Raw genomic sequence first — 25,590 nt, 5'->3', positions numbered from 1 at the left:
ATTTCTTATGCCAGGCACACTGCACGGTGCTCTGTATGCAGGCTGGCTCCTTGCTGGCTCTTCAGACGTGTCAGCTTTAATCCACAATGCCCCCTTGCTCTCCTGCAGTCAGAATTAAAGTTGTTTCATAGGGGGATGGTGAGCATGCGTGAACACCCTTCTGTCTAAGCTGAATGGCACAAAGTGCAGCTAAGTGATTCCCATCTCCCCACGTGACAAAGGACAAAAGGTCCTTAGTGTCTCCCCCTTTCCCTTGTTCATGGGCAAAGGCCTGGTTTCCTGAAGGTCGTTCACTAGGTGCACATGCCGTTCTTCTGGAATGCTGTGGGTGCAGGTTCAGGGCTGGATTGTGTGACCCGAATCCAGGTGGTGTGTTCTTCTTCCCTCCCCACTTCTGGATGTTTTCACACACCCTAGCAGTTCTGTCTGTATGTATGTATGAAGGTCCTTGAGGAGCCGTCCCACTGGAAAGCAGGAGGACAGGGCGGACGAGCTGAGTGTCACTATTGCCTTCCATGGCTCCCGTCCATACCTAAGCCTGGACGTGTGCAACAAGGTCACAGCTGTATCCTGACTGCCGCAGAAAGTCAGCTCAGGGAGGCCCTCTTCCGAGTTTTCTGTCAGGCCTCTTAGGAATCGGTTTAGCGTCAACCTGAAAACAGTTTCCTACACATGTGAGCCGAGCAGGGGTCCTTCCCTTAAGGAACGATGGGAAGCTGCTGCTGAGGGGAGCTGCGTCTCCAGGGCTTTCTGCCCTGAGGGAGGACCTCTGCTCCTCGGGGCTAAGTCACCCCTTGCCCAGCCCCATGAGGACAGTGATAAGTCATCATCTTCACAAACACAGTGGCTCTGGGCAGACATGGCCTCTGTGTGTGAGGCTGGAGATGGGGTCACGAAGCCATCCATATATGTGGTCCAGGTAGCCAGCCCCTCGGGCGGGAAGGTCTCAGCTGACGGGCAGGGGCAGGTGAATGAAATCAGGACAGAGAGCCCTGCTCCTGTAAGATGCGCAGAGTGGGGGAGCTTGGGATGAGGCAGAGGGCTGGTCTTTTGTTCCATAGAGGACAATTCTTCCACGAAGGGGGCAGATAGAGCCAACACTCTCAGTACTGGGGAACAGATGCTCCAACAGGGAAGACCTTGGGGTGAAGCACTGATAGCATCTATCACACTTCTTTCTTATGCTGAATCACTATCTTCTTTCCTCTCTTTTTTTGCTCCCAGGGCAAGTTTTCCTCTCTGGATTCATGGAAAGAACAGGACTGGGAATCACATGTAGACCAAAATCTAATTCCCATCCCTTGGAAACTGGTAACTCCGGATAAATTATTTAACCATTTAAGCCTCAGTTTGCCTGTCTGGAAAATGGGTATGATGACACTTATGGGGTCCTCACGGGTTTAGGACTGAATGGTGTTTGTTGAAATGCTTATCGCCGTGCCTTCCTTTTCTTTCCTCTCACTTGTCCCTCTTGTAGCTGCGCAGACAACCCCTTCTCTTCCTGGCTCAGCCCTTCAGGGCTCTGAGGGCCGTCATGCTGCTCCCCTTAGCATGCCGCTTTCCTTGTTAATGAACCCCTTTTCATTTTGCTCGTGTGACAGCCCTCTAGTACCTGCAGTGTGCTCACTGCTGTCCTCTGGACGAGTTCCAGCTTACCACTTTCCCTCTTCAAAAGTGGTGCCCTCTTACAAGCTGAACCCCCCTCCCCCATGAGTGGTCCAGCAGGGCCAAGGGCAGCAGAACTGTGTTGCCCTCTTGGCCGTGCACTAAACTCTTCAAGATGCTATCTGAGGTTGCATCTGCTTTTATCACTTCTTTAGAGGTTCCTCTTCTAAGTAGCAAGAGGATCTAGAGCTCTTGCGGGTATGCCAAAAGAGTGTCCTGACTGCACTGGACGTCCATGGAGAGCTCTGGGCCCCCTTCCTTTAAGTTTCCTTGCCCAGGCAGCTAAAGTTCCATAGCCACTTGATACTGTGCATTTCAGAGGCAGCTTTCGTCTGTCATGTGTCTGTGTGCAGCGGCCCAGGTTGTGGAGTTAAAATCTGTATCTGGAAGACTCTAAGTGATGACTTACTGAATGGAATCGCTGGGCGCTTGTAAAGCTGTGCAATATGATGTGCCTCCTAGAACCTCCGGGATGGGCATAGTTTGTACAAGCTTCCCAGGTGACGCACTAAGCCCTAGTCCCCACCTTGAGATTTATTCTGGAAATGACAGCTTTTCTACCTAGGTGCTTATCCACCTGCGGACGGGCCAGCTGTTGTTTTAAAGCCCTGAAACATCTGGATCTTTGCAATGGCTCTATAGCCATCGCTCTTTCCAAGGACAAGTAGCATTTCTAGTTCTGCGATCTTTGTGATTTATGTTCGCTCATCCCCCTTTCCTTAACTCTCCCACCCCTACCCTCTCGCCGCCAGATGACTGGAGCTTGGGTGGTTGCCAAAATATGCAGCCCTTTCTCTCTCCGCCCATCACCCCTGTCCAGGTCCTTCCCAGGAGGGGCGTCTCCCTTTCCAAAGAAGAAATCTGTAAAAGAGGCAACATTTCCAGAGCAGCGAACCTTGGCTCTGTGTGTGTGGTATGCACGTGTGCCTATGTGTTTCTGAAGGCTGTGCGTGCATCTGTGTGTCTGCAGAGAGGAGACCAGAGTCCATAGCATCAGGGCCTTTTCATGTCTGAAGAGTCACGACCACAAGAGTGAAGAACATACTCAGGGAAGCAGGCGGGGTGTCCAACTGCCGGTGGAGCTGAGGGAAGGACGGAGCGTCCTGGGCAGGGGGTGCTCCCAGTTTTATAGCACTGTGGAGTGTCGGGATGACTGCCGCTCCCGGGACTTGGTCGTCTGATCTCTGTTCCTTTCGGGGAGGTGGGAAGGACTCCTGGGCTTCCCAGTGTGAAGAATCGCTCGTCTCCTGGCTGGTCAGCCACCAGGTTTTTTCTTTTCCACGTTGTATTTCTTCTATCCTGTTCACAGGAAATGATTCGAAGCAATCCCTGGAGAAAATTCTGAGTTAAGTTTAATTCTTCCCAACAGTTTTCTGAAAAGTTGTGAATGAAAACAGAACTCTTCCAACCAACAACCAATAAACTCACTAAGCAGCCCCAAACAGAACCCAGATGTGTAAGGATGGTAAAATCACTGGGCTGAAATCCAGTTGACTGGCTCTCGCCCTTATGGGTAAGAGTGAAATTGGGTGTGGCAGAGGTCAGCCAGGGGACTAAGTTAATTAGGATGGAGGCGCCTATGGGAACCAGGGTCTGTCACCGGACCACGGGGTGGCTCACGAGCGTGAACCACCCTGATTCCTCATGACTGGGGGGAGAGGAGTGATACGGATAACTGCAGTCCGCTGAGAGCTTCCCACCTTATTTTAACCTCCCCACCCCACAAGTATGATGAAAGAAAGGCACCAAAAGAATCTCCATGGAAATCATGGGTCCGGCTGTACGGTCCGGTCTAGGGGAGGTGTTACGGCCCAATTAATGGATATAGTTTGAAGAGTCTGTATCCTTACTGCGAGTTGAGCATTCCTGCTTGTGTGAGTGTTAGGCGGAGATGGAGTGGAGAGAGGGATGCAAGGATAAACAGGTATTTCGAGGTTTCTTACTAAGGAGAAATGTGGGTTCCGAGACAGAATGAGAGCGCAAAGGGGAAGTAGGGAACATTGCCTCAGCTGGGAAGAGGCCGAGAGGCCCGATCCAGGGGTGTCCAGAGATGGGGAATTCTGTCCAGGCCAGGCCAGGCCAGCCAGACAGGCGTGTGGGAAGAAGGATTTCAACCTGGAGGCAAAGGTGAGCAGACTCGAGGCTCAGCAGCCCAAGTGCTCACTTCCCTGGGGACAGAAGAAGCTGGCACTGAGAGGTCAGCTTGTGCTGTGAGGGAAGTTAGGTGGGAGGGACAGTGACTCCCCCACCCTGTGGCCTCCTGGAGGCCAGAGGTGCAGGAATCTAGAGCTTTCATGTTGTCGTGCTTTGCAGAGCCCGGAAGTGGGAGCTGGGACAAGTCTGCCCAGGGTGTTGGCCCATCTTTTCTCAAGCGTGTGGGGGCTCTCACCCCATAGCCCAAGTCTCTAACTTAGGGAGACGGGAGAACCTAAAGGCATTCCATGGTTTACTCAACTCTTGCGAATTGATTTTGGGGAGGTTTGTATGTTAGCCTCTGACTGTTAGGTGGCTGTGGGGGTTCCGATGGACACCATGCTGTTTTTGAGGGCGAGACCGCAGGCCCCCCGGACAGCTCTGTTTTGTGTGCTTCTATTTCAGGGCAATACTTTTTCATGAGATGCTTATTGCTGATGGATTCCAGATCACCACCCAGTTTGAAAACATATGAAGCTGGTTGGTATGTGGAGAAAGCAGCTTAGGAGAGGTCAGTCAGCCAAGCAGAAGTGTGTATAAATTACCTCACACAGCAGAGGCCCCCATTCAGGGCCACAAATCAAGCCGGCTCACTCCCCTGCCTGCAGAAAGCAGTGGCTTCTCTGGGCCTGTCACCCTCAATCACGCTGTCTCTGTCAGAAAGCCAGGTCAAAGTCAATTTTTTAAAAACTGTTACAGAAGCCATATATGTGTGCGAAAAACATTGCTTCTCCCCGCCCACCCCCCCAAGGCTGGTAAAATTTCTTGACCTTTTCCTTGGAGCCTTTCTGAATTGCAAACAGTGTGTTGCTCAGAGGCAGAGGATTGCTTTTCATGCAACACAAGTCCAGCAAAAGGGGGGAATTCATGGCAGGAATGAATTGTGGTCTTTTCCAACCACAGTCCCATTTAAACTAATGACATTTAGGGACCTATTGGTCACTCTAATGACCCAGGTAGGCCTAGAATATAATACAGTCCTAGAAGCTTCCTGGCCCCCAAAAAGTAGAATGTTCTTAACACTGTACCAAGTCCGTTTCCTTCCCGTTGGTGTAGTTGTAAACCTGAGCTCTCAAGGCCCCAGGTTCAAAGCCAGCCATCTTCACTTTCGTTAACTGCAGCCTAAACACTAGAGAGATGCCCTCCTCTCCCAATCTCCTTCCTGGGCTTTGGGGAGACAACATCTGTGTCTATACTACGTCCTTGCTGCTGTGTTCCCTCAAAGCATTATCCTGTGAAAGATCTTGCCTGCTTCAACATCTAGGAGTAAAGGCATGTATGCATTTCTCACTTTTCCTCCACTAGTGTCCCACGGACATGTAGCATGAGCTTCACTTTCTAGGAAAGCTTGTTCTTAACAAATCGAAAAGGCCAGGTTTAGAATTCAGTAAGCTAGGATGGCATTTTAGAACCTCGTTTTCAGGAGAGATCACCCACACATAAAACAAAACACATACCGCGTACCAGTGGCTCTCAAAGTGGGTTCTGAACACCTGAGCACTTGTTGGCAATTGCACTTCCCTGGCCCTACCCCCAAACCTGCTGAAATGAGCACTTATGGGGGTGGGGCTCAGGAATCTGTTTTAAGAAATCCTCTGGGTGATTCTGACTCCTGCTATATACCAGTAAAAATCAATGACAAATCATTTAAACGTTACTTTTTATTATGAATGTAATAAGTTTGTGTAGTAAAAGGAATGAAGTGTTTTCTTACGTTAATGCACTCCTTCCTCTGACCCGCAGCCCCAGCTTTGAAGGGAGGCCAGACCTCCCCTTAACCGGGGGAGGGAGACCTGAATGGAAGACTAGGGCTGTATTATGTGGCTACATAGTATCTTTGTTACCAAACTCGGGTTCCTGTGCCCAACACTTCCAAAAGCCACAACTTAAATTGGCACAAGTTTGGAGTAAGGAAAGGTGTATTGATGGAGAAGGTGCCCACCGAGAAGATAGGACAGTTAGTAATGCTTTGGATCCGTCTCGTCCTCACTGGACGAGGTTAAGGGTTTTCAGGGGTCGGGGGAACAGGCATGCAGAAGCAATTGGAGCCCAGACTTCAAACCACCTCCATTGTCTGCCTCTACAGGAGGCAATATTCCTCTGCCCTCATCATACCACGCCCTGCTGGAATTGTTCAAACCAGCCACTCCTCAGCCTGCGAGCCCTGTCCTGCTTTGCTTTTCTCGCGGAAGCCACAGTAAAGGCTCCTGCCTGCTCCTTGCCCTTCTTCCTTCTGTCTCCTGACTGAGCCTGGTCCTTCCCTGCACGGCCCTGCATGACATGGCCTGCTCCCTCCTCTTGAGAACTGTGGGTGACAATCAGTTCTTTCCAGTAGCGGTCATCTCCTGATCTGTGGGCCTCAGCACCCCTGAATAATCATAAAATCTGAATTTTTAAAGCATTGCCATGGGTTTAAGATACCCTAGTAAGAGGTATACTGTGGATGCCAGAAAAGGCCATTTTCACGAGTATTCTGGGAAGAGGGAGAAGAGAACGGCTGTTGCTCAGTTTGCTTTTGCTTTTGTCCCAAGTGAGCATCAAAGCCATACATCTTGCAAAGATTGCAGCGACAGGCAATGATAATTGGGGTCCTGTGCTCCTTGGAAGAGTTGTTGTAGTTTATGTTTTTTAGTGGAGGTGGGGAAAGTTCTAAATTAAGTGCAAATGGTGACGCACAAGTTTGATGGTTCTGGGCGTTTTATTTTTATCGTTTTTATTTTTTATCCTCGCAGCCCTCTGAGGGTACAAGCACGATTGAAAAGGCACTAGATTGATTTGTATCACAATTCCTCAAATATCAGTTTTCATCTAAGCGTGTTTTGTAATCAGCAAATGGTGCAGGAGCCAGAATAGTGCCATCATTCATCTATTCCCCATCCCCAAAGGAAAAAAAAAAAACCCGAGTGTATCCAAATCCCCTCCTTTGTTCTGCTAGTAATTGGTCCCATGAATCATTTTTTAGGGTTGGCAAGAGGTACAGGTCACATAGTATACGGAAGTAAGGAGCTCTGGTTGTCCGTTGGGTTCTCCACACGTGGTCACCTCCTCGGGAGAGCTGAAAGCTGGAGAGCATTCATTCATTTGTAATGGGGTGCTGATCCGGTGGAGATTGAATGTTAAATGTTTTAAAGCGGGAACCCTGCTCTTTTCCGGATCTCAAGTAGTTTCTGAATTATCTTGGTCTTGTTCACCTACAAATAAAAGGCCAAAGTGAGAGAGGCAACAAGTGTTTATTTGCGATCCAGAAGAACAGCTATCTGGGGAAGCACTGATTCAGGCAGAAACCCAAATAGTGTTCTGATTAGGAGGTGAAGGCAAGGGGTATTTATGAGAAAGGGCAGGGAACCATGACATCAGTGGACGGGAGGCATTTCTGTGGGTGCAGATAAGCCACCCTAGTGATGTTAATTCTGAAGAATGTCTTGGCTTTTCAGTTTGGTGGTCATAATGTCTGCTGTTTTGTTATCTTTGCAAACCGTTGTTGGGAAGACAGTGCTGCTTTCGGTCCAGGGTAAAGGCCATTTTGTATTTTGTCCAATTTTAACATTCCCAAACTTGGAGGAGTAAGACCTGCAAGGCAGTTAGTTCCTCTGGGATGGCAGCTCCAGCTCCATTGTAAAGTGGCTCCATTGATATTATTTTTCACGGTTTCAAGGGAAAGAAACCAAAGCTGACTAGCTTAGGCTGAAAACAGATTTGGGGGGAGGCTAGTGGAAAGATGTCAGCTCACCGGAGCGATAGGGAAAGCTGAAGAACTCAGCTAGGAAAATGGGCAGGAACTGGCGTTGGCTTGGCAGTAAAGACAATCAGACCAGGATATGGGACTCGAGGACAGATCCACTTTTGTTAGACCTTTTCCATCCCTTGGTTCATTACCTTGTATATTTCGTTACAGTGGCCACAGGAGTTATTTTGTGATTTATAAGAAGAAATATATATTTGGTCTTTCCCCTGTTCTTGGCGCAGAGCTCTTAACGCCGTTGGAAGTCCCTAAATGATGAGAGTCAGAAAGGTGTGTTTTGTTATGTTAATGACGTGGCTTTTGGAAAGTCCTTAGGTCACCTACAGATGGAGCTATTTGCCAGGGGACTCAACCAGGTGATAAGAGGGTGGAACTTTTCAGCCCCACTGCCTACCTCTAGAGACGGGAGAGGGGCTAGAGGTTTGAATCAAACAATGGCCAATGATTCAGTCGATAGTGTCTATGGAATGAAACCCCCATAAAACCCCAAAAGGATGGGGTTCAGAGAGCTTCTGGTTTGGAGACCATGTGGGGGTAGGTGGTGGGAGAGTGATGCACCCAGAGAGTATAGAACCGCCGAGTCCCCTCTCCATACCTTACGTGATGCAGCTTTTCCATCGGGCTGTTCCTGAGTTGTATCCTTTCATAACAAACTGGTAATCTAGTAAGTAAAACATTTCCCTGCCTTCTGTCAGCTGCTCTAGCAAATTCAGCAAACCCAAGGAGGGGGTGGTAGGAACCTCCAATCTATGTCTGGTGGGTCAGAAGCCAGATGACAACCTGTGTGTGTGTGTGTATGTGTGTGTGTGTGTGCAGTCTTGCAGGACTGAGTCCTCAACCGGTAGGATCTAAAGCGGTCTCCAGGTATTATATATAGTATCTGAATTGAGTTAATTGCTTGGTAATGTTGGAAAAAAGCATATGTATCAGAGCCCTATATATTGATCCCTTGGTTCAGAGCACGTACCACGTTTTATGTGGCTGCAGCCAGTACCCAGGGTTGTGCCCCAGCTGGCAACATAACTGAGCATCGGGGGACCGCTGCACTGTTCCTTACCTGTCTGGATGATGGGTACGTGGTAGTACTATTGATCCCCACAAGCATCAGCTGGGTTGCCTCATATCTTCTCCTGTAAAGTGAACCCGTTGGTCAGAAAAACTGTTCTGTGGGAGATAACTGTTGGGCGTATAGTAAGTCCAGTGATGAATATCCTCGCAGAACCACATTGGATGGTGCAGAGAAAACAAATTCACATTCGCAATCCAGTGTCTACTCTGGTGAGAACAAATGGATGCCTCCATGATGGGAGGGGGTCCGATATAAGTATCGTCTTGCCCCCCCCGGAGCACAGTGCCCCCCTGAGCAGTCTGAGTAGGGGGCTGCTGGTGAGTTGAAGGACGTTCTGTTTTTGTGTTTTTCATCTAATGGGAACGTTTGTCTCCATCATCAGGTTTTGGTGCCGCCTGGAAACGGACTACTCTGTAGCGAAGGAGGACTGACCACGTGGGAGAGAGGTCACGACTGCAGGAGTGGAGTCCTTCCTGAAGGTGAGTAGAGATGAACTCAGAGTACATGTGAACGGCGGGCTGTGCTAGGCCCAGGGCCGGTCCATCCACTTCAACAGGAGAGAAGGGAGAACAGGTAGGTACAGGTGTGTCTCATTTGCTCGTATTGTTTTCAGTGAAATGAAACATGAAGTTACCAGGTAAAAATGGGGCTCGGGAAAGGAACTTCTGGTAGAGACAAGAACGTTATTGAGGAGAGAGGAAAAGGTCTAAAATGGTATCTTGAAAAGTGAAGAAGCAGATTTACTGTGGGGACCCTGTGTGATCGCTGGGCGGTTTGCGCGACTGTGGGATTTTCTCCAGCTACGTCTAGCTGTGCAGTGCGGGCATGGAGTTGGAAGTGTCTTGGCTAACTCACAGAATCACTGGGGAGGCTGGAAAATCAGGTGTGGAAAGTAGGCGGTCCCCCAGGGTGGCTCAGCAGAATGGACACCCGGGCTGGGTGTGGGCGCTGTCACTGGTGTAGGACACTACTGCCATAGGGCCGGCCATGGACACCATCAGCGTGGGCTACTGCGGCCCCCGGACACGGGCTGCGGGGCTGTCCTGCTGTCCAGCCACCACAGGGCTCATCTGTCTGACCTGTGCTCTTTGTACCACTAGCTACGGAGGAATGGCTTTGAAAAGACCGGTTCTGGGCTTAGCGCAGTGTTACCTGGGCAGTACTCGTGATGTCTCTCATTAATCTTACTTAAGATTGAATAAAGCCACCTTTTAGAAATTGCTGATAAATATAGTGATTGCTTTTGGGGGCAACAGAGGCCAAGTTGCACCTTGTTCCTGACGAAGCTGCTATTTCCATCGTCAGTCGGCTGGACGTGGGAAATGAGACATGGAGGGGGGACTTGTCTGTCGTTCTCTGGTCTGAATCTGGAATGGGGCCAGGCCACTGGGCGGAGAAAGGCCTGGAGATTCCTACGGGGAGGTTGAGCTCCCAGCTCCTCCTTAGAAGCCGGTGGGGAATAGAAGCCGGTGGGGAAGTAGGCAGGGATATGAGGTCGGATCCAGTCCAGGGGACCCTGAGAGCATTCACGCGTAGCAGCAGAGGGAAACAGCTAACGGGAACGTTTGTCTCGACCAGCAGGTTGTGATTGCTGTCATTGGTTTCCCAGGGTCTTCGGTAATGGGTCTGTTAAATGTTGTCAGTCTGCTTAGCAGTACATTGGGCACCTGGGGACGGGCTTCACAATTGGGCTGAAGTGATACGGAGTCAGCGACAGCAGGCCAGTTATAAGATGGCAAGAGGTGATCAAGGATAATTGGTAGAAGAGTTACGTGTCCACCGGGACTGATTTGTGGCACAAGTCATCCTTCCTTGTGAATACCCAGAAATCACTTAATGAGAGGAAATCTGCAAAAATAAGGGATTTCCCAAGACCCATAGGATATCAGCTTGGATTATTTTTTATTAGAGCTTTAAAGAAAAATGCTACTCTGAGGGCTAGAGAACTTGGGGACAAAGAGGTGGCACATTTAATAACCTCATGCTCCTGTTGACCTTTCACCCTGTGACCGGCACTTTCTGAGGACCTGAGGTAGACACTTGAATAAGCTGCTGTTCGTGCCCGCCCTCAGCTCTGTTAAGAAAACTAGACTAGTAACTTAACTAAACACAGTTCGTTGCAGTATGTTTTATTGGGACCTCAGATTATCTTGTCACAGCGAGGGCGTAAGGTCTCTAAAGTTCTGCTCTAACCAGCATCTAAGAGTCAGATTTCTTCATCTTCCCGCGCCTCTCTCCTCCTGTGGTTTTTCTACAGCGTTTACTCGGGCTGGTACTGGCGTGGTGCAGTGCAGCCCCATTAGACATTCTGGTCATACCCAGAGCCTCCCCTGGCTGTGATATATGTCTGTCTGCAGCTACGGTGTTACAGTCACAGACGCTGGGAGGACATCAGCTGGGCTGGAAGGGGACACTCTGCCCCTAGAAGGGGACGGAGAGCAGGTCTGGACAGCTCCTTTGCCTTCTGGACGTCTCAGGAACAAAGATCAGAGTTCAGTATCAGTGCAGGAAAGCCTGAGACCTGTGGAGAAATCTGCAACGGAACCTTCCCTAAGTTACAAAAGATGATAGCTACCATTTATTGGGTCTCATTACACAACCGATGCTTTTCATATGCTCGCTCATTTAATCTGCAGCAACACGGCAATTTCATGAGATGGGTGAGAAAAATGAACACCAGTGAGTTTAACCAAATTGTCCCAGGTTGGCAGCACAAGCAGTTAAAACAGAACCAGAACTTCAACTTGCATCTTTCTGACCCAAAGGTTTAAGACAGTGTTTCTCAACCAGAGGCAATTTTGCCCCCAGGGGACATTGGACAATTCTGGGGACATGTTTGATTGTCACCCTCACAACTAGGAGGGTGAGTCTTAACAGCATGCTGGTGGGTAGAAGACAGGGAGGGATGCTGCTGAACGCTCTACAGTGTCCCTGGCAGGGGCTGTATCGTGTCCCCGCAGAGAAGATATGGTGAAGTCCTAACCACCAGGACCTCAGAATCGGCTTTGATTTGGAAATAGGGTCATTGCAGATGGAATCAGTTAGGATAACGTCGTGCTGGAGTGGGGCCCCCGACCCTTACTCCAACGTGACTAGTGTCCTCTAGGATGGCCACGGGGAGACACAGAGACCCAGGGACTCGGGAAGATGGAAGCAGGGATTGGAGAGATGCATTTCCCTACACATCAGAAGCCAAAGACCCCAAGGATTACCAGTCACCACCGGAAGCTAGGAGGGCATCACGGAACAGATTCTCCCTCACAGCCCTCAGAAGGAACCCACTCTGCTGACACCTTGATTTTGAACTTCTGGCCTCTAGAACTAGGAAAGAATACGTTTCTGTTGTCGTATGCCACACAGTTTGTGGTGTTTGGTTATGGCAGCCCTAGCAGACCAGTGCGCCCACGACAAACAATTTTCCAGTTCAGAATGTCAACAGTGCCACTGCTGAGGAACCCGGCCTTACGAGAACACTCCACTGCCCGAGTCTTAGCAAGCATTCCATCCCCGTTCTCCTCTTTCCAGCAGCCGCAGAACATTCCAGGCAAGGTTGGGAGCACTTCCGCGTGTATCCAGAATAGGGGAGAGCAGGCAGTTCCAGACAGTAAAAACCTGTCTCTTAAAGCGTTAAACATGTTAGTCCTTCTGGCACCTTCATTGGCCTTGATCTTTCCTGGGAGTGAAAGGGTCTGGCTGGAGCGACGCCGATGGATTGCGTCACTTTCAATATTGTTTTCATAGGGCGAGACCCTGCGTCTCTCCCCAGCCCGGGCTGAAAACCTCTGGCGTGCAGTACTTGGCTGGGTGGTCCGAAGTTTCCACTTCAATGTCACATTCTATTGTATTAGTCTTTGTTTTCCTCCCAGGGCTGTGTTTCACCCCAAAGCAAAGAGTGGTATTTCTTGAGAATAGGAAAACATGTCTCCAGATTATAACCAGAGAAGTGGTGGGCTGGGGAGAAGAGCGTTCCTCAAAGAGAGGGAAACAACTCATCCATGCAGTTTGCTGATTCATTATCTAGGAAAAGGTTATTGCTCCCAAAATGTGTTGTCTCAGAGTCTGGATGGCTCATTCATCTCTTGGCTGTAAAACCCATTTCATTAATGAGCCTGGCATTTGCAGAGCTGTGCTTCGTTCGGTTTGCAGGTACCCTGGGTAAGTATGTTGAATAAGAAAGGCAGGGTGTTTTCCCTGGGCGTGGTGGGGTCTGTCTCCTTCTATGAACATGAGTATTTTGATGGTATTGTGCATCCAGGCAGACGCAAAACGCAAAACCCAGAACACTGGCCCCACATGGCAGGTGGCTTGCGTGGACTTGCGAGCTAGTAACTCTCAAAATTGTTCCTTTGTCATCTATTCTAGAAACTTTGAGGTGGGTTCCATAATGACTCTAAAATGAGCTGTGACTCCTAAGAAATAGAGCCCTGGTCAGTGAGAAGTGGCCCTTACAGGAATGGCACCCCTGGCTTCCTTAGAGGACAGTGAAGATGCCCTTGAGTCTGTTAACGTACTCTCTTTGCATTGGGGGAAATGTTTCAACTGGCTTGCTAGGGCAGAACTGCATTTTCTGCTCATTTTGTGTGTCTTCTCCCTGTTTCTCCAAGGCCCAGTGATGCTGTTTTTTTGGCACTGAAACTGGCAGTGGGAAGTCCTTGGGATTTTCTTAGTTCATTCTGGGCCCTTCCTGCAGCATCTTTCTGCCTCAGTATTTTTCCTGGAAAAACTAAATGAGAGTGGGACGTCAGATGGATTTGCAACATAGAGATGCCAAGGGATGTCTTCTAACATCATTATAATTCCATTTCTTGACCCCTGACTTGGGCCAGTTTATTTCTGATATGTTGTTTCGAGAAGCTTGACAACTTAATGCTTCCTGTAAGATATTTATTTGCTGTTGCGGAGCTCTCATAATAGCAGGTTTTACATAGCAGGAAGCACTGAGATCGAAGCCCGGTCTGGGTTGAAGGCCCAGCTTTGTTATTTACCAGCTGTGTGACCGTCGGCAAGTCACATAACCTCTCTGGACTTATATTTGCTCATCCGTCAAATGGGAGCAGGGTCTGCATTGCCCATTTCCAAGGGTCCTGAGCATCAACTTTGATGATGCATGAGAAAGGGCCTTGGAAATGGCAAGGCAGACGGCAGCGCTATTTACAACAGCCAAGATATGGAAGCAACCTAAGTGCCCATCAATAGACGATTGGCTAAAGAAGAAGTGGTACCTATATACACCGGAATATTACTCGGCCATAAAAAAAAAATGAAATCTTATCATTTGCAACAATGTGGATGGACTTGGAGGGTATGGTGCTGAGTGAAATAAGTCAGACAAAGACAAATGTCATATGATCACACTTATATATGGAATTTAAAGAACAAAATACACAGACAAAAATAGAAACAGATTCATAGATACAGAGAACAGACTAATGGTTGCCAGATGGGACGGGGTCGGGGGCAGAGTAAAAAGGTGAAGGGATGAAGAAGTACAAATTCGTAGTTACAAAATAGTCATGGAAATGTAGAGTATGGCATAAGGAATATAGTTAGTATTACCGTGTTTCCCCGAGAATAAGACCTAGCCGGACTATCAGCTCTAACGCATCTTTTGGAGCAAATATTAATATAAGACCTGGTATTACATTATATTATATTGTATCATATCATATCATATTATATAAGACCCAGTCCTATATTATATTAAAAGAAGACGGGTCTTATATTCATTTTTGCTCCAAAAGATGCATTAGAGCTGACAGTCCAGCTAGGTCTTATTTTCGGGGAAACACGGTCCATATGAGCCTGGTGGGTTCTAGACTAATCGGGGGATCACTTCATAAATTATAGAAGTGTCTAACCACTACGCCGTACACCTGAAACTAATATAAAATAGCACTGAATGTCAACTGTAATTTAAAAATAAAGAAATAATAAAATACTAAACGCCAAAGGAAACAAATAAAACTATGTCCCAAGTTACAGATAAAAAGAAAAGAAAATGGCAAAGCAGTATTTAAAGGTCAAGGATAATTATGAATAAATCTGGATTCACTTTTAAATTTTCATGTGCTCACTTTCCCAGGCGTCCTTCTTATTTTTGATGCAAGGGACAGCAGAGTCCTCTCCTGTGCAGTCTGATTGTTTTTTTGACTTTGTTATGCTGCTTGCTCTTCAGGGATCTGGCTCCAGTTTTACAGTCGCGAGATCGGTTCTTTCTGTGAACATGTTTCCTTCTCGTTGTCTTTAATTAAGATGAGGACAGTGATTTGTAAGATACACAGTTGCTCACGGCGCAGCATTTCAAGGTGCCCCACGTGCTTCTCCATTTTAAGGGAGACCCTTGTGTTTGTGCCTGGCTTTAAGTTCCAGTCTATGCGTTTGGTGACCTTTGGTGGCATTTTCTCGGTGAAATCTGCACCTACCGTGGAGGAATCAGGAGGCTGGTGAAGACAGGGTTGGCAACCTGGGCTGGAATCCCCAAATTCTTTATCTTGTGACTCCCCCGAAACTTATTTCCCAAACTTAGGAGTCTAGATCATTTACCCACCCGTGGCTCTCAGCAGGTGGCAGAAGTTCTTGTTGATTTGAACGAGTGATTCTCTGACTGAAAAATGACTGGAAAACTCATATGTGTGCTACCAGCTCTTCAGAAATAACATAGATTTGCATACTGCTCTCTCATGGGAAAAAGTGCTTTCACGTAAATTACCTCCTCAACCCTGTGAGGTAGGAAGGGCGTGAATCAGAGCGTCCTTTATAGACGAGAAGGTAGAGGCTGGGGGGATTAGCACAGGTTGCATCACTAATAAGCACTAGGACCACACCTCTTCTTCACCGCTTTCGTTTCTGAGATCAGGCCTCTTTCTTTGGACCACAGGGTCTTGGGAATGCTGAATCATGAGAAGGAAAAGAGATGGTAAGTCAGACGGAAGCTAGCAGTTTTCAATTCCAGGTATGCTTGAGTCAGTCCATACAACCGGGAATGCTGGAGGCCAAGAGTTTCCATGTTATATTAGGAATTGATCTTCTCTATCCTTTCTAGAACAATGGTAGTGAACCATTTTTTTTTTTTTTTTTTAAGTTGGAAGACTTCCTCCTTGGGCCAAATGCAACCTGACATAAAAACCCCACTATATAAAACTGAAACGGAACGGCTGTGATCAACTCTTCCCTGCTCCACCTGTTCTTGCCCCGCAGAGTGACCTTGAGACGCCTTTGAAAGCTTGAAGAAGTCAAGATGGAGCCTTCGGGTCAAAGACATTTTGTCCTCTCTCCCCTTTCTGTCGCCCTAGCTTTGTCCCCTGTCTGTGCTTTAGCTGTCCTCAAAACTGACCTAAAGCTCTCACGGCATTCTTCATCCGGCCATTCAGCATGGATGGAGGGGCTGCTTTTGTCAGATATTCCGACAAAGGCACAGGAAGCAGGGGGGTCGATACCAGCCTTTGTGTCACTTAGCTGTTGTTTATTTCTGTTACGGCCGGAACACAGAGGGCATAGCAAGGAGGAGGACATCCCCCTTCTCAGACAGCTGGTCAATGAGCCAAGCCCTTGAACCTATTCTGGGCAGTCAGCACCTCCTCTGGGCATCAGTTTCTCCTGAGTCAGTGGCACAAAGCACTGAACCATGGACCAAGGTTCTCCAACTACATACGGGCCGTGGGTGCAGTAAACATCTGCTTGTCACCATCCACACTGGGACCATCTACTTAAGTCCTGATGCTTAGTGCCCAGTTGCCAAATGATCTAGACACAGCCTTTCCCTGCATAATTATAGCACCTCCGAAAAGTCTCCAGAGGCCCTGCAATGGCAGGGAGTCACAGGGGGCTGTACTTTGTTCCCCGTACTTTGTTCCACCCTCCCTTGAGCCCAGGGGGTTTTCTGTGGATTTGAGAAGGAGTTCATACCTTATTGGCCCTGAAGACAGGCCTCTGGGCTCCCTAGCTCTTCTCAGAAAGGAACTTCTTTGGAAAGCAATTTCTGGGTATACAGATATTCTTGCACACTCTTGTTTGTATGACTTGGTGTTTTCTCCTCATGTTCCAATCTCGCTTAACAGAAGGCAGCGAACCCAGCCGTCTGTCTCCTTCTGTGGGGCAGTACCAACTTGCTCTTGAACACCCTCTTCCCAGCTCTGCACCCCATGTCTTACCTGCTGTCAAGAAAAATTTGCCAGCACGCAGTTTTTTGATTCGGTCTCTTGGGACAGATGGGCCAGCCCTTTTCAAGTAGAGCCCAGGCCGCCTCTGAATTGCTACCACATTTCTCACTCCTAGAATGCATGCTCGGACAGGCGAGCGTCAAGCTGTCCTTTGGGAAGAGGTGGGTGGTCCCACTTGGGCCCTCTGTCCTGAGCCATGTTCTCCAATTCAGTTTTACCCAAGGAGCCCTGCATTATGGGGCTCTTAGGTGCTTTCACAGGTATGAATAGGACTGTGTTTTGTTCTCCATTGTGAGTACTCGCCTTCTGTTGAGAATTCCAGAGGGAGAGGATGAGATGTATGATTCAGGCATGGAAAATCCACCTGAAACCCTAACATTGCAGAGAACCCAAACGGCTTCTAAAATTCTACAACGTCTGGGAAGCATCTTCTTGGTTGTTGGATCTTGGGGTTCAGGTCACCTGCCGTTACTCACTTTTGATTGCTTTTTGATATTGCAACAATGACCCCCAGACAGCCTGCGTGGTAGGTTTCAAATGAACTCACTATTCCTGCAATTCTCTCTGACTCTGGACAATGGAATTTTCCCTACCTAAGGGTCTCAAGGCCATGTGGTAACCACCATCAGCCTCACTTTACACACGTTTGTGAGGAAAAAAGAAACAAGGAGGCAAAGCGATCTAGTAACTTCATCCAGTGTACACAGCCCATCAGGACCATTGGGAACACAGATGCACTATTTCTTCCCTTATAGTTGTTTCTCCTTTCATGGAGCTAAGTCATTCTTCCCTGAAAGATTTCACTAGCGCTCTCTACTCTAGCGGTGCAATAAAATAGTGACGTTAGAATCTCCTGAAGCCTTCGGAAGAGAGGTCGGCATGGTCATTGCTGGGTCAAAATTATTTTGTCCAAATGAATTCCTGGAGTGAAATGATGGGAGGAGGCGGATACTTTGACCTCCCTCCCCATCTTTCATTTCTGAACTTTCTCAGCCTCTGAAGGTCGTTTCTATCTGAGGAACTTGCCCAGGCCCGCGAACCAGCAGAGCAGCTTTCCCCTTGCTGTGAAGTGGATGAGGGGTCAGTGGTCCCCTCTGTGTTGTCCCCTCTTCCCTTCTCATGAGGTTCCCGCTGACACCTCCCTCTCTTCTTTCCCATCTGTTAGAAAAGTCTCCCCTACTCATCATGTACCCCGATGAGGAGATGCCTGTCTTAGGGGCAACTGCATTTTCCTTTTGCTTCTCCTTACGGATTGGCTAGCCTTGTGCCCTGTTAAAGAAGTTCTGTTACCTGTAAGGGAGCTTATTAGTTTGGGGGGATGAGGGACACTTTCTTGGAGTCCCCAACGTTATAACGTGATGAAAGCATCTCCTCCAACACCTCGTCACGCCACCCATGAGGGCGATCTGCTCATCACTGTCCTTTCTCCACGGCATCTGCACACCCACCCTGAACTGCTGGGCTCCAGGGCAGTCCTGGGCTCCTCATTCTCTAAGGCGTGTGTGCTCTGTCACGATGCCTCTGATGCCGGTCCCACAGCAGCCCCAAGCATTTGTGAGGATGCCCGCATTGCTATGGGAACAGCCCAAAGACGCCTGGGAAGGCGTTAGCTGAGGGGAATCCGCACCTGCCCCCTCAGGGCTTTGTGGCCATAATGGTTCCCGTGGGGGGGACCCTGCCAGCTGCCTCTGCCTGTGGGAAGCAGCTGTGAAATCCCCAGTCCAATGGAATTCCTGGGAGAGCAGATTTACAGGCCAGAGGAAGGCGAGTCAGAGCTGATTAGCTTTGTGTGAGTTGTCCCTCAGGCCACATTTCTCTGGTCTCAGGTGGAGGCATGAGAACGCAGGCTGGGATGACCGAATGGTACTCTACTTTAGCTGATGGATGAGGGAGGCATAGGTAGGTAGTGACACATTTTGGGCTTCCTCCAGACGCGGCGGCCCCAGGTAAATGGAGGGACTGGTCATCACTGGGATTCTAACAGTGAATGCATCACTCAGCTCCCGTTCCGTCAGCTCTCCAAGCTCCTGATTGCAGCCTGCGGATACATTGCCTCCGAGCAGCGGCTATGGAGATGCTGCAGAGGAATTAACTTTGACGTCATGGAATTTTGTTCTCACCACTGCTCATAAAAGCAACCGCCTTGAGCAAATGAAAATGTGTGTGGCAATTTGTGCGCTTCCAGTAATGGCCGTGGTCGGACAGGGTTCTAACAGAAGGAAATGGCTTTCCCGCAGACCAGGGCTGGCTGATGAATGATTAATGAAAAGAAGTGCGACCGAGATGCTGGCTCTAGAGAGATAAGGGGAATGAGGGTGAGGGCTGCAGGGGAGGGAAGGTGCTGGAAAGGTGTTTCCTACTCATGGGCAGGATGTCAAGGAGGCTGGCTGGTGCCAGTGACTTAGAATCAGTTGCCCTGAAGCTGGCACAAGGAGAGGCTTACTTAGAATCTTCTTTGTCCTTCCTCTTCTTGGAGACCCTGCCCTTTCCTCTTGGGACTAGTTGGGGGTCTAAGTCGCCTTCCCTCAACACCCTCCCTCCTTTGCCCTATGCACCCCCTGTCCACCCCCTCTTCTTTCAGTGATAAAATCTCCTGGCTCGATTTCCCCACCCCTTCACCTCCCCAATTCTCTACTAACAAAACCCTTAGGACCACAGCCAGTGTGATTGTTACTGCTTACCAGTCTCTGGGTAACACAGTGTTCCCTGGAGATCCCCATGAGGGTCCCCAGAACTCAATGCAGCTCACTTCTACCCGAATGCTGGTCAGGTAAGGCCCTCAGGGGCTTTCTGTACTTGGCCTGTCTTGCAACCTGGTTTCCTAATTTGAGTTTCCTTTGAGTTGCCATCTGTCTCACCACTGACATAGTCAAGAATTGAAAGAAGAGATCTGGGTTACTTTTGGATCTATTTTACAAGACCAGAATTATCTGTGCCGGGGACAGAGGCATCCTGGGACTGAGGAGCGGGGCCTTTGGTCCCTGTGCCCACTATGCCCGAGGGGCTAGTAGCTGCACTAGGACTTAGCAACAGGCCAAGGTCCTTAGTGATGACTCGTCCCTGTGCCGGTAGGCAGCCTGCCTCTACTGCTCCAGCCTGGAGGTTAATGCAAGTGCCCTTCACTGGGAAGAATCTAGAATTGTTAAGTAAGAGCGTGGGCTGTAGAGTCAGACTAACCTGGATTGAATTCCCTCTTGGGCTCTTATTTGCTGTGTGACCATGGGTAAGTTGCTTCACCTCTCTGTGGCAGATGAAAGATGACCCCAAATTCTTGCACACTCTCCTACCCCAGAATGGGGTCTGTTTCTCCTCTTGAATCTCAGCTGGTCTGAGATGGCTTTGACCAATAGCATATATGAAAAGTGATGCTGAGCCAGTACCAGGCCTAGCCTTCAAGGGGATGAGCAGCTTTTGCCGTGGTCTTTGGGGCCCCGAGTTGCCATGTAAGAAGTCTGAGGATCCCGCTGGAGGCAGAGGCCACACGGAGGCATCCTGAAGCACCAGGCATGTGCGTAAAAAGCAATTTTGGATGTCTGGCCCAGTCGAGCTGTCAGATGAACTGTGGCCCCCGCTGATATCCGACTGCAACTGCAGGAACGACCCCAACGGAGAACTGCCAGCTAAGCCCCAGTCAACTCACATAACCCTGAGGGGTAATAAATAATACAGTGTTTTAGCTACTAGGTCTTGGGGTGGCTTGTTGCGCAGCAAACGGAGCACTGTATTTCCTCGTCAGTAAAACTGAGGTAAGGATGAGGTCTCTCTCATAGAGTGGACGGGAGGATGAAGGAAGAAGCTATGCATCTCAGTCCTTAGCAGGGCTGTGCACGGCAGGTGGTACAAAATATTGTGCAGTGAGGTTAGCCCGAATACACTGGATTCTGCGATGGAGTTTGAAGATAGATCCCTGAGCCGCTATGAAGTCAGAGAGGCTTGGATTATGGCCTGAGTTCATGGTGCAGGCAATGGATTCTGGGAGAATGGGGCTGGCCTAGGGGGTCAGAGGGCAGGAGCAGTGCTGCGGGTGGCATGGTGGCATGGCTCAGGGGTGCTGGCTGGTGTTCCCTTTGTGTGTCTTGGAAAATCACGTTACTTCCCTGCTTTTATTTTCCCACCTGCCCTAGGAAGGAAGCAGAAGGGAGCTAGATCATGTGACTAGTAGACGCATAACATCCTTGAGAACTCTAGTAGTCTTCAAACTTTTCTTTTTTGTCAGAATCCCCCTCAAAACTGTCTGTGCCACATGTCATCAGATTGTTGCATCTCTACGCTCTTTCATATCTCTCCTTATACTGATTCTAGAACGTTTGCTTCTGTCTTTCCCCCTAGTTGGTGTCTTCACTGAGACTCAAGACTTATCCTGAATCTCAGATTCTCAGACCTTGTCAGGGAACCTGACAAAGTAGCTGCTCAATAATTGCTAATGAATGACAGCCATTGATTTTGGGGTTCCAGTCTAGGAGGCCGTGTCCAGGGAAACCCAGGACATTGGGATGGCCTCACACGTTTGCCTGTGTTGGCTTATGGACCTCTTCGGAGGCCCTGGGTGAATCTAAGAACGTACAAGTCAGGAGGCCCGTTTTCATGTCATCAGTGCCTTAAGGAGGAAAGGTGAGTCCGAGCATTGATAGTGAATCAGTTCACCTGTTACCCAGTTAGGGTAGTTAGGGTACACGTGGTCTCCAGTGTTAAGGAAGAAGTGGGTCAGAGCATCTTATTGTCTGGTTTAAGCTATGCACATTTACATGGGAGCTGCCAGTGTTTGTTAGATGTTTGGGCTCCTCAGGTAAGAAGTGAGCCCAAGGTAAACGTGCGTTGGGCAGGCTTGGACAATGAATACATTTAACCCCGGTCCATTTGTGTTCCCGTTCAAAGTAGTCTTGCCTCTTCCTTCTATGTAAATAGCCTTCCTCTATGTAATGATACAGGTTGGGAGCAAAAATGGGCTTATCACAAAGCAAAAGAAGTCAAGCAAAATACGACCAGAATGTGTTTTGTTTTCTTTCCTCTCTCCTTGAACATAGTTTTATGTGTCACAGGGGGAAGGAAGTAACATTTGCTGTGCTCTAGCTGTCTTAAGTCTTATTTGAAAGAACCATGCAGACGTGTTTTTCTCATAATCATTGCAGGACTATCACAAACTCCAGCCCTAATGAGAAGACTGAAGACCCATTAAAGCCATTTGTTTTGTTTCTAAGCACTAGGCGACAGGAGAGCTAAACAGTCTCTCTGAGTGGATGCGGTGGTTCTAAAGGCACGGGACCAAATGGCTGCAGTGACCTTGCTTTTTATGTTCAATTAAATGGATGGAGCAGAGATAAGATCTATATTGTTTCTGAACTGTTGAGATCCACAGGCAGGGGATGAGAAATTTCTTCGCCTGTGCCAGTGGGAAAAACAAATGCAACACACTGGGAATTCAAATAGGTCTTTCAGGTCTCATTTTTTTCCTCAGCCACCGCGATGCCCTTATTTGATAGCGAGACTTGGTTTGGGGAGCTGGCGGTAGCGACAAGGGCATAGCTGTGATTCACGGGCTTCCATTGGCTTGTGGGTGATATTGTGAAAGAGTCGTCATTGAGTGTCAGTTACGGTAGGACACTGTGGTTTTGCTAGAGGGGGTATAAAGAGGCACAAGAGAGTCCTGCCTTCAAAGATTGTAATGTCTTGTTTGGAAGCAAAGCATTTGTGCAGGAATAAGGTATCGGTTCTTGAGAACAAAGGCTAAGTGTGGGAGGATTGAGTTGACACTCTTCTCTCCTTCTCCAGGGTTCTAGAAAAACCATTAAAGCAGCATCACTGAAATGGGACATGAGGGACTGATTCATCACTCTGGGTAATAACCCCAAGTGTTGCTTCTGAAAAATTGAATTGGGACATTTGGACTAGATCTGAGGGCATGGTGGGAACTCTCCCACCCCAGGATGACTGGGCCTATACAAGGGTCCTAAACGTGTAGGACCACAGCGAAGGGGGACTGTTCCCATGTGTGCACACTGCATGGGGGCAGGAAATGGCGGAGGAACTGTCACTGGCTACAGGAAGTGAAAAGCAACAACAAGGACAATTGGCCGGGTTCCTGATTTTGAGACACAGGTCACGGGTTTCCTAGTAAAACATGGGTCACTGATTGTCGGGTTTCACCCAGTCAGATGGTCACTCTTCTTCTCCCGGAGACAAGTCATTAGAGACAGAGTTTGGAATGGTGTCTTCTAATAATCCTTCACTTGGGGAGAGGGCTCTTGCCTGGAAATCCCTTAGGAATATGAGCAGATGGGGAGAAAGGTTTGTTCCTCTCCAGGAATGTGTCAAATGTGTTATAACAAGAGTTTGGTGGAGGCGTGGGGTGGGCAGGGAAGGGGAGAGGACTCTGGGCTGGCAGACGGCTGGCCGAGAGGGGTCTGGTGCAGTCTCAGGGCGGGTTTGGTTTTGAGTTGACTTCAAGGTGCGGGGTGGGGCACGGAGACCTGGCAGGCCTTCTTGGAGGTGAATGAGGACCATGTAAGGGTGTGTGGAAGAAGTGAGGAGAAGCCAGGAGAGCACGCTGGCTGCAGCACACTGCAAGGAAGCCACAGAGACCCATCTGAGGCGTATGGGTTTGACACTGGATCCTTTACCTTCCATTGCTTACTGCAGCTCCTGGGAGAGGTGACTTGTAAAAACTGCTTAGGTAGCTGCTTGCCGGACTTCTGGGACTTTATCACCACAGAGATGTAAGGGACCTTGAGCAGGGAGGGCACCCCACGCCCCCTACCACCAGCAAATTCGGCCACACTATTGTAAACTTCCCTCCCTGTGGCTTACAATAAGGCAAACTGTTTTTAGGCCAAAGGAACCTTTAAGCTTGATGACCCCTGCGTGGTTTCTAATATGGTCTATTTGCTGTGAGAATTATGTCTCTCATAAGAGGTTGGGTGGTTTTCCAAATTCTGCTTGCTTGAACAATTCAAGAAATCTCACTTCTTTTATAGGCATCTTTGTTCGGTCTCTCCTTTTGTAGAACACGTCTCTTGACCTGAAATTTTCCTTCATACAATTTCCAAACACGGCTCTTAGCATAACACAGAAAATGTCTATTTCCATAATGCAGCTCAGCTCTTCAAATACTGTAGGATGCTTCTTATTAAACACCTGTTGGCTATGCTCTGCAACCTCAGCTTCATGTATCTCAATTTTTAACACCCTCTTGTCTTTTTATCTTCCCCTCTCAAGAGGACCTCCAACAAATTGACCTTACTTTCTTTTCACTACCCCTCATCCTTTTGATATTCTCTCTCCACTCTTTACCCAGCTTAAGTTCTGCGATCATTCCTTGAATCATTCCTTTAAATGTACCTGCTATTTCCTTACCCCTTCCTACTTGACGGTTTTAGGGAAAACTCGACCCTGGTTAAATCTCTCTCTCCATCGCCTCCGTGACTATCCCTGTCCAGTTGAATGTTGCTGGAGAAAATCACAACCTTGATGCCTGATTTGATTTTAAATTCATGGCCATGAACTTCAAAGGAGAACTTAATGCTATCCAGTATCATTATTGCAACATATTTCACAGGTCCATTTGCTCTTCCACTTGCCTAGATGACCATTTCACCATTTCAAACCTCCCAGAATTCCTCCTCCATCCTCACTCTCACCTGCTGACCTTGATTCCTGCTTTACTAAGAAATGGAAGGCGTTAGAGGAAAATGCTGGCAGACTTTCACCTCCACATCCCCCCTGCCTACCAGCATCTGCCTCCGTACCTCTGCCTTCCTACCACCTGGGTCTTTTGCATGGTTCTGTCTAAAGATGACGGAAGGCCACCCTCCCTCCACACTCAAGGGCATTGCTTTAGCAATTCTCCTCTTCCTCTTCTACATTGTCAACTTTCCCTCCTCTTCTGAATACAAACGTGCTGTTATTTCTCCCATTAAACAAACAAACAAACAAACAAACAAACAAACAAACAAACAAACAAACAAACAAGACAAACCAGACTTCTCTTGATCTCACTTCTCCTACCAACGACTTCCCTAAAGTTTGCTCCCCTTTGCAACAAATTTCTCTAAAGACTCCAAATGCAAAGTCTACATTCTGCATCTCAAATTCCTCTTCTCGCATTTTCTTCAACCCACTCCAATCAGGTTTTCGCCAGTATCCGCCCAACCCTATGTTAAATCCAATGGTCAATTATCAATCTTCTTTTTACTTGACAAGCAGGAGCATTTGACACCATGGGTCGTTTCCCCAATCCACTCCTCTCACCTGGCTTCCAGGATACCAGACACTCCCGGTCCATTTCCAGCCTCATTAGTTACCCCTTCACAGTGTTGTTGGAGCTGGATTTTCCTCTCCTTCTTGACCTCTTAATGTTGGAGTTTAGTCCTTAGTCCTTATCCCCTTCTCTCCCTAGAGTCACTCCCAGGTGCTCTTGTGCAGTCTCAGGGCTTTGAATATCAACAGACCCCCACATTTATGTCTCCAGTCCAAGCTGCTCCTCAAAAGTCCAGATGGAAAGATGCAAGGGCTTATTTGACATCATTTCACTTCAATGTCTGTATAACCCCCAAGCTTAGGAGCTTAAAACAATAGACATTTATTATCTCAGAGTTTCTATGGGTCAGAAACTTGGGCCTGGCTTAGTTAGGTCCACTGCTACAGGTCTCTCACAGGGCTGTATTATTCACAGTAGCCAAGACATGCAAACAACCTGAGTGTCCATCCGTGGATAAATGGATAAAGAAGATGTGACACACACACACACACACACACACACACACACA

General features: G+C 48.4%; 1 long non-coding RNA gene across 1 annotated transcript in view; it reads left to right on the top strand.

The window, feature by feature from the left end:
• Positions 1 to 25,590, top strand: part of LOC117018444 (uncharacterized) — a 102,494-nt gene that overhangs the window by 38,700 nt on the left and 38,204 nt on the right. Inside the window, exon 2 of the long non-coding RNA XR_004422231.1 lies at positions 9,052 to 9,148. This is a non-coding gene — a long non-coding RNA (uncharacterized LOC117018444). The remainder of the gene's footprint in view (positions 1 to 9,051; positions 9,149 to 25,590) is intronic.

The sequence above is a fragment of the Rhinolophus ferrumequinum genome, chromosome 27, assembly GCF_004115265.2.
Source record: "Rhinolophus ferrumequinum isolate MPI-CBG mRhiFer1 chromosome 27, mRhiFer1_v1.p, whole genome shotgun sequence".
NCBI classification, from domain to species: Eukaryota; Metazoa; Chordata; class Mammalia; order Chiroptera; family Rhinolophidae; genus Rhinolophus; species Rhinolophus ferrumequinum.
This window is presented reverse-complemented; position numbering and strand designations above follow the sequence as displayed.